General features: G+C 39.4%; 1 non-coding gene across 1 annotated transcript; it reads right to left on the bottom strand.

Moving 5' to 3' along the window:
• Positions 1–3,768: 3,768 nt before the first annotated feature.
• On the bottom strand, positions 3,769–3,875 carry LOC148212236 (small nucleolar RNA R71). Its single transcript, XR_015790011.1, has one exon. It is a non-coding gene; the product is annotated as a small nucleolar RNA R71 (small nucleolar RNA).
• Between the last annotated feature and the right edge of the window lie 6,660 nt (positions 3,876–10,535).

Below are 10,535 nucleotides of genomic sequence, written 5' to 3'. Positions count from 1 at the left end.
AGGCGCTGCCTGAGCTGCAGAAATCAAAGAACTCCGGCCTGCAGCAGTGGGGGCAGTGCCTTGGCACTGTCCCACGACGCCTCAGGGTTGGGTTCGGGCGCTAGGCGCTGGGCTTGGGTGGTTAGGCGTCGGGTATTTTTTTTAAATGTTTTTTTTGTTTTGTTTCACTTCTTATAAGAAGCAAAAAACCGGTCTATTTTGCTATTTAATTATTATGCATTTTGAATGTATACTTAATTACTTGTATATATTGCATAAAGTATGCCATATAGTTTAAAATCCCACCATAGGTTAAGCATGTTCATGCATCATATGTATATAATAGTTATAATATATGATAGCATGAGTTATTTTCATGGTTAATTAATATAAGCGTTGTATTAATTAGATGAAATAGGGTTGTAATGAGCATGACACTACTTCAGTAAATATAAATGTTATATTTATGTATGTCATTGATGCATGATTATAGTTTCAATTTCTTTAAATTTAAATATAAATGTTATAAGTGTTATAAGTTTGTTGAATAGAAATTAAAGTCCATAATCAAGAATTGCATGCAAACCCTAGGTCTTCAATAATTAATTTCAAGAGGTTTGGAATTCATTATATCCTACGTTATATATACTTTTTATTTTGGTAAATAGGTTGTTTAAAACAACGAAATAAAAGGTAAAGATAAAATATTGTCTATAAGGGAACCCTGTCTAAGGAAGGTTCTATCTAGGTTGAGGTACTTAAGCTGACCGTAAGGGAACACCTCTACATGGGAATCGACCTGGGGGTTGATTTAGTCAATATTTTATAGCATGCAATAATGTGGTTAGTTAGTTAAAATGTTTAATGAACTAAAACATTAAGTGTTAAACAAATCCAATACAAAAGTTATATTGGGCAAACTAATAAACTTAGATAATTTCATTTAGCCGGATTTTACCTAAGTAATAACCCTAGTTGTAAAATACTAAGTGGGAGGATTAGGTGTATATATAAAATATACCAAGTATATGAGATATATGTGGTATATATATAAATTCTTTCACTCATGTCCTCCTTATAAGTTCACACCGTGAGTTCTATGCTCTGCCTCGTGTCGCACTAAGCGCAGCCTCCCTACGGAAGGTGTTTGCATGGTTCAATACCAAGGTGAATGGAGAAAGTATTTATAGTAAATGGGAGAAGGACGTGGGATAACACATCCTACGGTCTTCTCCATTGGTTTGCGACGTGAGGTTTCATACACGGCTTGCGTGTCGTCTTGGAGCGACCACCCTCACGAAGGGTCTGTTGTATGGAATGAAAATCAGGGTGAACTCCAGAAATGGATAAGGTCTTTTAGGTTTTGCACCAATATTTGTTCTTCCCTACGGCAGCCTTATTGGGGTAGACCTCTAGGTCTGAAAATGGCGGGTCACAGTTGATTACGCTTGTTTACATGCGTAAAAAGAAGGTTTTAGATGCTGTTTTTACTATGTTTTAACTTTGTTTCGGACTTTTTCTCGGTCGTTTGAGTTCCAATTCATGCAAAATTCATATATGATGGTTTGTGGTTGGCTTATATTGTATTTATGACATTTTAGGACCATTTGGGAGTGCAAATTAATCAAAAGAAGCAAAAAGACGAAAAAACATCATGGGAGGCGCCAGACGCCTGCGTGGCTGCAGAAAAACTGGTTTTCTTCCAACTTTGCCCTTAATGAAACGCTTCTTCCAATGCATTTTGGTGGTTCCAACCGATGCATACGTGTAGAAGAAGTGTTCCACTATCAGTTTGAGCACGATTTAGTCAGTCCAAGGAGTTGGAAATGGGTGATCCACAAGCGTTTTAGGACCTACCTAACCAATTATGCACAGCTATAAATTTCAGCAGCTCTCTCCACCAAATGCATCAAGCCTTGCTTCCTTCTCTTGATCATTCTTAGTGTTTCTTTGTTGCTTTCTAAGTACTTTTGAGTTGCTTTCATTAGTTGCTTTTAGTTTTTAATCCCGAGCACTTTACATCCTTTATTGAGCTTTGTTTTGTTTCCGTTTGTACTTAGTTATTTTCTACCTATTCAAATATATAAAATCCAGCACTTTGCTTATCTTCCCTTTGCCTTTACTTTATTTTTAGTTAAGAGAATTGTGTTTTTGAGGAAAGAACACGTGACACTCCCCCCTTGCTTGAAAGAGAAGGGCGAAGCTCTCAATCCCGAGCAAAACTCTCCGTTAGTTAACTTTTGTTTTTCACACATGCATTTCAATTTCAACCATTTTACTTGCTGTATTTCTTCAATATGTCTTTCTAAATTCCCGTCTCTAGCTCGGTTATGGATAGTTAGCCTTTTATTTCTAAAAAGGGTTGCTAAGAGTAGTGTTTTTGCTTTCCACTCATTGCTCAACATGTTTTCCCAAAAAGTTAGGATTTAGAGCAGGTCACTGTAAGTCTTAACAAGTCAATACTGAAAAGGTTGCTTATTTGCATTGTTGAGTGGTTAAACCGAGGAGAGGAGCGCCTTAGACATAAGGGTTCCGGTTAAGTAGCCTAGACATAGGACCTTAACCCGAGGTTGCGACTATTTCCATCCTAAAAGTAAGATATCTCTCATAATAGACATATTAGGGAATGTCTTAGGACTTTGAACTTGCTTAGACATAAGTCAAGTGAAAAGCGTAGTCGTTGGTTCCTAAAGTAAAATGCATATCGTCCTTAGCGTATCCTTGATTCTTTGTGGCTAACTTGAAGTATTCGGGCTAGGTTTTACCATTATAAGACCAAATCCCAAATCCAAAACCATTATTTGTGACCACTTCCCATTTTACAAGAATCACTCATTTCAACGTTCACTATTCATTAAAACTTTAGAGTTTGGAAATTATTTAGAAGTCCTTGAGGATCGATACTTGGATACTCCATCCATTTTATATTACTCTGACAGGTGTGCGTTTGCATCTATAGAATTGTTACCACGCTTAGTGCGTGCGTTCAGCATAACGCCAGTCAAGTTTTTGGCGCTGTTGCCGGGGACTTTAGTTTTAAAATTATTTTCAAATTCTTTTAGTTTTTATTTTTGTGAATTGTTGTTGGGTGTAATTTCCATCCACCGTTTTTGGTCTATATTTTTGGTCGTTTATCTCACAAGGGTAAGTTAAAGTGTATGAGCACAAGATCTTTTCTTCTACCCCTTGACCCTGAGATTAAGCGGACCCTTCGAAAAACTTGAAAGGAGCAAAGACTTCGAAACCAACTAGAAAAGCAAAAGAGAGTGAAGGTGAAATCAGTCCTGAAAGTGAGGTAGAGAGTACGAGCACATCAATGGCAGATATTCCACCTCGTGATCGTTGATCCACCACCTGCTATTAACGGTAATATGAGGGATCACGCAAGAAATGATGAATTCAACCATATCCAGATGGCGGACAACAGAGACGTGGCAATGCCGCCACAGCTTTTCAGAACTTTGATTAAGGATAGTCAACCCTATTCCAGCCCACGCAAACTTTGAGCTTAAACCAATGATATTCCAAATGTTGCAGACAATCGGAAATTTTGGAGGGTAAGAACATGAGGATCCACATGATCATCTGAAATCATTCATTCAAATTGCAAATGCATTTCGATTACCTGATATAACAAACGATGCTCTTAGACTAACACTTTTTCCATGTTCTTTGAAGGACCAAGCTAGAGCATGGCTCAATGCATTTCCACCACCGGGATCCATCACCACATGGGGGTCGTTAGTGGAGAAGTTCTTAACAAAATTCTTCCCACCTACTCGCCACGCTGATATCAGAGAGGAGATCATCTCCTTTAGACAGTATGATCGTGAACCTGTTCACGAGGCGTGGGAAAGATTTAAAGAACTAATCAGGAAATGTCTGAACCATGGCTTGCCGGCATGCATCCAGATAGAACATTTCTTTAGAGGTTTAGATCATCCTACTAAGATGATGCTAAACAATGCTGCCAACGGAGCCTTTACAAGAAGACATTCAACGAGATAGTCGACATCCTAAATGACTTAGCTTCACACAACGAACTATGGTGTTCGCAAAGATCTAGGGCAGCACCAATAAGCAAGATCCAGCTGGAGTTTTGGCTCTGGACATTGCGACCTCCTCGATGCAAAAAGAGATGGTTACAATGAACCAAAGGCTGAAAGAGATGGCGTTGGGAATAAAAAATCCATTAGCCACGCCGATACAACCTATGCAGTTAGATTATTGCACTCCTGCCCCTGTTTGCGCAAGTCAACGATCTCATTTGTTCATTTTGCAGTGAAAACCATATTTATGGTAATTGTCCACATAACCTTGCTTCCGTTTTTTATGTAGGACATGGGAACAATAGGAACTTTAACCCATATTCGAACACCTACAACCCAGGTTGGAGGCACCACCCTAATTTCTCATGGGGAGGTTAGGAGGTTCGAGCGGTTTTAATCAAGGGCAGAGCAGCAGAACAAGCAGCCCTATGTTCCACCTACACAGCAATACATCCCGCCATCGCAACAACAGTACAATCAGAGAACACAGACTCCACCAGTTCAAAATAACAACTCAAATCTTGAGAATATGATGAAGGAGTACATGGCCCAACCGACGCAGTGATACAATTCCAAGTGGCATCAATGAGGAATTTCGAGACCCAATTGGACAAGCTCGCCAATGAATTGAAGAATAGACCACGAGGTTCTTTTCCAGGCCATACTGAATTACCAAAACGAGAAGGGAAAGAACAGTGCAAAGTTGTCACCCTTAGGAGTGGACTGGCATATGATGGACCAACAATGCCAACAACAGATGTACAGATTCCGTCCACTGAACCAATTGTTAAGATACCAGAAAAATCCAACAACACCAGAAAAAGAAAATTAGAAAAGGTAATGAGGACACCCCGAGTGTTCCTCCACGGGTACAACCTTCTTTACACCCTACTCCCCCCGTTTCCACGAAGATTAGTTAAGAAAAATAATGATTCCCAGTTTAGAAAATTTTTAGATATTTTAAAACAATTGCATATAAATATACCATTAGTAGATGCTGTAGAACAGATGCCAAATTATGCTAAGTTTTTGAAAGATATATTTCTAGGAAGAAAAAGATAGGAGGGCATGAACTGGTAGCCATGACAAAATGTAGTAGTGAAGCTGTAGGCAGCCCGCTACCCATGAAGTGTAACGATCCTGGCAGTTTTACCATTCCATGTTCCATAGGAGGGAAAAACTTAGGAAGGGCATTATGTGATCTAGGCGCTAGCATTAATCTTATGTGCATTATCGGTTTTCAACTCTTTAGGCATAGGAGAAGCTAGACCTACTACGATTACCCTCCAACTAGCAGATAGATCTATCATAAGACCTGAGGGAAAGATAGAAGATGTTTTAGTCCAGGTGGACAAATTCATTTTCCCTACGGACTTTATAATTCTAGATTGCGAGACAGACTCTAGACATTCCCATTATTTTAGGAAGACCATTTCTAGCCACTGGGGATACAGTTTTTAATGTGAGGAAGGGAGAAATTACAATGAGGGTAATAATGAAGAAGTTAAATTTAACATTCTAGACGCCATGAAATTACCAGGAGACTTTGAAGAGTGCTCTGCTATAACTAGCTTGAATCCTGTTCTGTTTGATGAGTTTTATGACTTGTTAGTTACAGAGATTGAAGAAGAGCTTGATAAGATAGCAGAAGGACCGGAAGATGTGACTAATCCTGTTGAAAAATACAAAAAGAAGAATGCAAGTCGTTACTTCCGTCCATAGTGGAACCATCCACGTGGAGCAGAAGCCATTGCCGTCGCATTTGAAATATGCGTATCTAGGGGAGAATGACACTTTACTAACCAGTTATTATAGCTTCCAATTTATCACCTACTAATGAATATTCTTTATTACAGATTTTGGAGAAGCATAAAAAGGCCATTGGATGGACGATAGCAGATATCCGAGGGATAAGCCCGGCCTTTTACATGCACAAAATCTTATTGGAAGAAGATGCTAAGACTCTATTGAGAGTCAAGGCGGTTGAACCCGAAGATGAAAAGAGGTTGTAAGGAAAGAAATTCTTAAATGGCTTGACGCCGGTGTTATATACCCAATATCTGACAGCAGCTGGGTAAGCCCAGTACAGTGTGTACCAAAGAAAGGGGGTATAATCGTGGGGGCCAACGAGGAGAATGAGCTCATCTCAATCCGAACTGTGAGTGGTGGAGAGTTTGCATTGACTATCGCAAACTCAACAAGGTAACGAAGAAAGACCATTTTCCTCTACCGTTTATTGACCAGATTCTCGACCGTCTGGCAGGTAAGGATTTCTATTGTTTCTTAGAGGATATTCGGGTTATAATCAAATTACGATTGCTCCAGAAGATCAGGAGAAGACAACATTTACTTGTCCGTATGGTACGTTCGCTTTCAGGCGAATGCCCTTTGGATTATGCAATGCACCCGCGACTTTTCAGAGGTGTATGATGGCCATCTTGTTTGACATGGTAGAAAATATTCTAGAAGTTTTTATGGATGACTTTTCTGTTTTTGGAAATTCTTTTGACGCATGTTTAGTTAATTTGGAGAGAGTATTGGAGAGATGTGAACAAACAAACCTAGTCCTAAATTGGGAGAAGTGTCTTTCATGGTACAAGAGGTATATTGTTTGGGTCACAAAATTTCCAAGCAAGGAATAGAGGTAGACCACGCTAAGATAGACATCATTTCAAAGCTACCTTCTCCCAGAATGTTAAAGGGATTAGAAGTTTTTTTAGGGCATGGGGGTTTTACCGCCGCTTTATAAAAAACTTTGCTAAAATTTCTAAACCCTTGTGTCAATTGTTAGAAATGATGAGAGACCATTTGTTTTTATGATGACTGTTTAAAATCATTTGAAATGTTGAAAGTTGCTTTAAGTTCAGCCCCTATAATTATCGAACCGAATAATTGGGATTTACTTTCGAGCTCATGTGTGATGCTAGTGATTATGCAATAGGAGCTATGTTAGGACAAACGTAAAAACAAGATCTTGCATCCTGTGTATTATGCTAGTAAGACTTTGACCGGTGCACAACTCAATTACACTACTACAAAAAGGAACTGTTAGCAGTTGTGTTCGCCTTTGATAAGTTTAGGTCTTACTTGATAGGCACAAAGTCATTGTTTTTACTGACCTATTCTGCTTTAAAATATTTATTGCTAAAAAAGATGCGAAACCACGTTTGATACGGTGGATTGTTGTTACTTCAAGAGTTTGATATTGAAGTTATGGACAGGAAGGGTACTGAAAACCAAGTTGCTGATCACCTGTCTAGATTAGAATCCCCGCTTTGTGATGATGGAACTGTTATACGTGAACAGTTTATTGACGAGCAACTCTTGCGAGTTGATTCAGTCCGTGGTATGCCGATATAGCAAATTATTTGGTAAGTCGAATAGTTCCTTATGAGTTTAACAAGCAACAGGTAAATAAATTTCTAAATGAAGTTCGATTTTATCGTTGGGATGAACCTTTTTTATATAAGCTAGGACCTGACAATTCTTACGCAGGTGTGTAGCAGAAAGAAGAGCAAGGCGATATAGACGACTTGTCAGATGTCTCCATATGAAGGACATTTTGCAGGACACAAACCGCAGCCAAAGTTTTGTAAGTGGTTCTTTGTGCCCACTCTGTTCAAAGATGCACATAAGTTTGCCCAGGTGGTGACAAATGCCAACGGACAGGTAATATATCTAAACGCCACGAAATGCCTCAAACCCCGATCCTGGAGATTGAATATTTGATGTGTGGGGTATAGATTTTATGGGTCCATTTCCATCTTCTAATGTAAGCTTTATATATTGTTAGCAGTAGATTGTGTTTCGAAATGGATAGAAGCCATTGCAACTGCTACCAATGATTCTAAAGTTGTCATTCGTTTTTTGCAAAAGCACATTTTTAACGCGTTATGGAACCCGCGTTGTCTGATAAGCGAGGGGGGGCTCATTTTGTGAATAGGTCTATGCAAAACTTGCTGGCTAAATACAATGTGCGTCATAGGGTTGCAATAGCATATCATCCACAGTCGAATGGGTTAGCCGAAATATCTAATAGGGAGATAAAAAACATTTTAGAAAAAACTGTAAATCTTAACCGTAGGGATTGGTCTTTGAAGCTTGATGATTCACTTTGGGCATATAGGACAGCATTTAAGACTCCCCTCGGCATGTCTCCCTATAGGCTAGTCTTTGCAAAAGTATGTCATTTGCCTCTTGAGCTAGAATATAAAGCATTTTGGGCTACTAAGAAATTAAATTTTGATTTGTCGGCTGCAGGTAAAGCGAGGACGTTACAATTGTGGAATTAGAAGAACACATGCAATTTTCTTATGAGAATGCTAAACTGTTTAAGGAAAAACTAAACAGTGGCATGATAGGCGTCTTCGGCGAACAATCTTCAAAAAGGTGATCTGGTTCTGTTATTCAATTATAGGTTGAAACTTTTTCCTGGGAAACTTAAGTCTAGATGGTCTGGTCCCTTTAAAAATTTTTAAAGTCTACCCATATGGGGCAGTGGATCTAGTTGATTCTTAGGGAAGTATTTTTAAGTAAATGGGCAGAGACTTAAGCCATATTTTGGAGAACCAATGGATAGAGGAAAAACCTCTATTCAACTTTCAGGACATAAATTTTTGGCGAAAAATGTTTTTCCTTCTTATCCGTTTTGAAAGAACAAAGTAAAGGAAGGAAGTCTTTGTATCTTACATTTTTTTTTGTTTAATCTATAAAAGTTTTGCTTATTAGAATGTTCTTGAAAACGTTAAAAAAAAAAACGTTGAAAAAAATTACGCAGGCGCCTAGCGCCTGCCCTTTGCGAAAAAGAATCACGCAGGCGCCTAGCGCCTGCTCTGTTTTTTCCAGTATTTCGAATTTCTTTTTCCTTCGTGGTTTGGGTTTCAATTTCGAATTTTATGGGTTTTATTTGGGTCAAATATTAATCCTTTGTGATTCAAGTTTCAAATCTCTCCTTAAACTAAAAAATACTTCAAATTTTGTTTCCCTTAATCCTATTTGGAATTCAAACTTATTTTTCCTTTTAGGTTTAGGAACCTAGTTTGAGCTTAAACTCATCCCTTTTCATTTAGGATTTAGTTTGGGGGAAAGCTTTAAATAGACCGATTGCCTAAGCCTTACACCTCTCATAAAAACCCACACACAACCACTCTCTTCTTCCCCTTTGTTTTTTCGGCAAACCCACTCCTCACCACCATTTTTTTTTCAATTCGGCCACAACCAAGAAGAAGCAGAAATTCCCCAGCCTTTATTTAGTTCTATGGCTTCTTCTTCTCAACACAACTTCACTCCCTACTTCTCCTTCCCAAGCTCCTACACACCCTCTATGATGGGACCACATGTTTGTAATGTTCAGGCAACTTCAGCAACTACCCACCCTTAATATACCTCAAAACAGTGATTTAGGGCTGAAAATCCTCAACAACTTCCTCCAATGATCAATCCGGGTATGTACCAAACCGTTTATGTTTTACCCGGTTCCTTCCTATCATTTTCCCTTGTCCCAAATGCAAATTCCAGCTAGTGTTCATCCTTATGGAATGCCCAACCCATCTACTCTATTCCTAGCCTTCCACCTATATGGAATGGGTCATTGGTACCTCCCCCAAAATTATGGGATGATTTCACCTAGGGTTCCCACCCACATCAACTTCTTCTAGAAAGACATCAAGCACCACAATTGAACCCTAACATATTGAGTACCTTCAACATGGGACACCTTAAACCCTTAGAGCCTCTAGGAGATGCCAATCCCAACCAATATGCCAATGGATACAGGAGTTGAGCAAGAGAAGAGCCATGGCCAGAGGCTAGAGCCCGGGGTTTCGATAGGGCAAAAGAGAAAGGGCAAGGAGGTGATGACGGACCCAGAAATTGAGAAGATGGAGTAGTAGGCGTCTGACGCCATAAGGTCATCTATGGAGAACAGGGATGAGGAGCAGTTTATTCATCTCCGTGATTATTACACCTGGAGATGGTAATGATGATTTTCTACTGTTTCACACGAGACAATTGTTCAAATATGCCGGAAATGGAGGATACCGAAAACGAAGTGGTAAGGAAAGATACTCAGGAACCTTCCCCATTGGATACACCTACAGACGGAGCATTTTGTAGTCACCAAGATGTTCCTACTGGGCTACCTGGATCTACTCCGTTGGCAACGGATGAGTATGTCAACACTGATTGCCACTCTACCAGGGTAAGAGATGCTCACACTATTCCTTCTAATGCAGTTCACCCACTTGAGTGTGATACAGGTAGATCCAAGGTTGGGGAGATAGTACTCAAGAACCTATCAGAGAAGAAGATCATGAGGACACGCAGACAATAAGGGAAATGTTCCAATACAAGAGGCGGGAGAAAAAGAGTTCAAAACGTCGTGGCAGTTGAAACTAAAAAGCCGACAGTGCCCATGAATGACCTAAAACGAGAGCTGCGAAAGCTAAGCAGCTGAAGCTAAAAAGAAGGTATGTGGCACCTGGGCCAGTTGATACAATCGAACTAGAT

This window comes from Momordica charantia, assembly GCF_013281855.1.
Source record: "Momordica charantia cultivar OHB3-1 chromosome 3 unlocalized genomic scaffold, Mcharantia_2.0 BLBB01000003.1, whole genome shotgun sequence".
NCBI classification, from domain to species: domain Eukaryota; kingdom Viridiplantae; phylum Streptophyta; class Magnoliopsida; order Cucurbitales; family Cucurbitaceae; genus Momordica; species Momordica charantia.
This window is presented reverse-complemented; position numbering and strand designations above follow the sequence as displayed.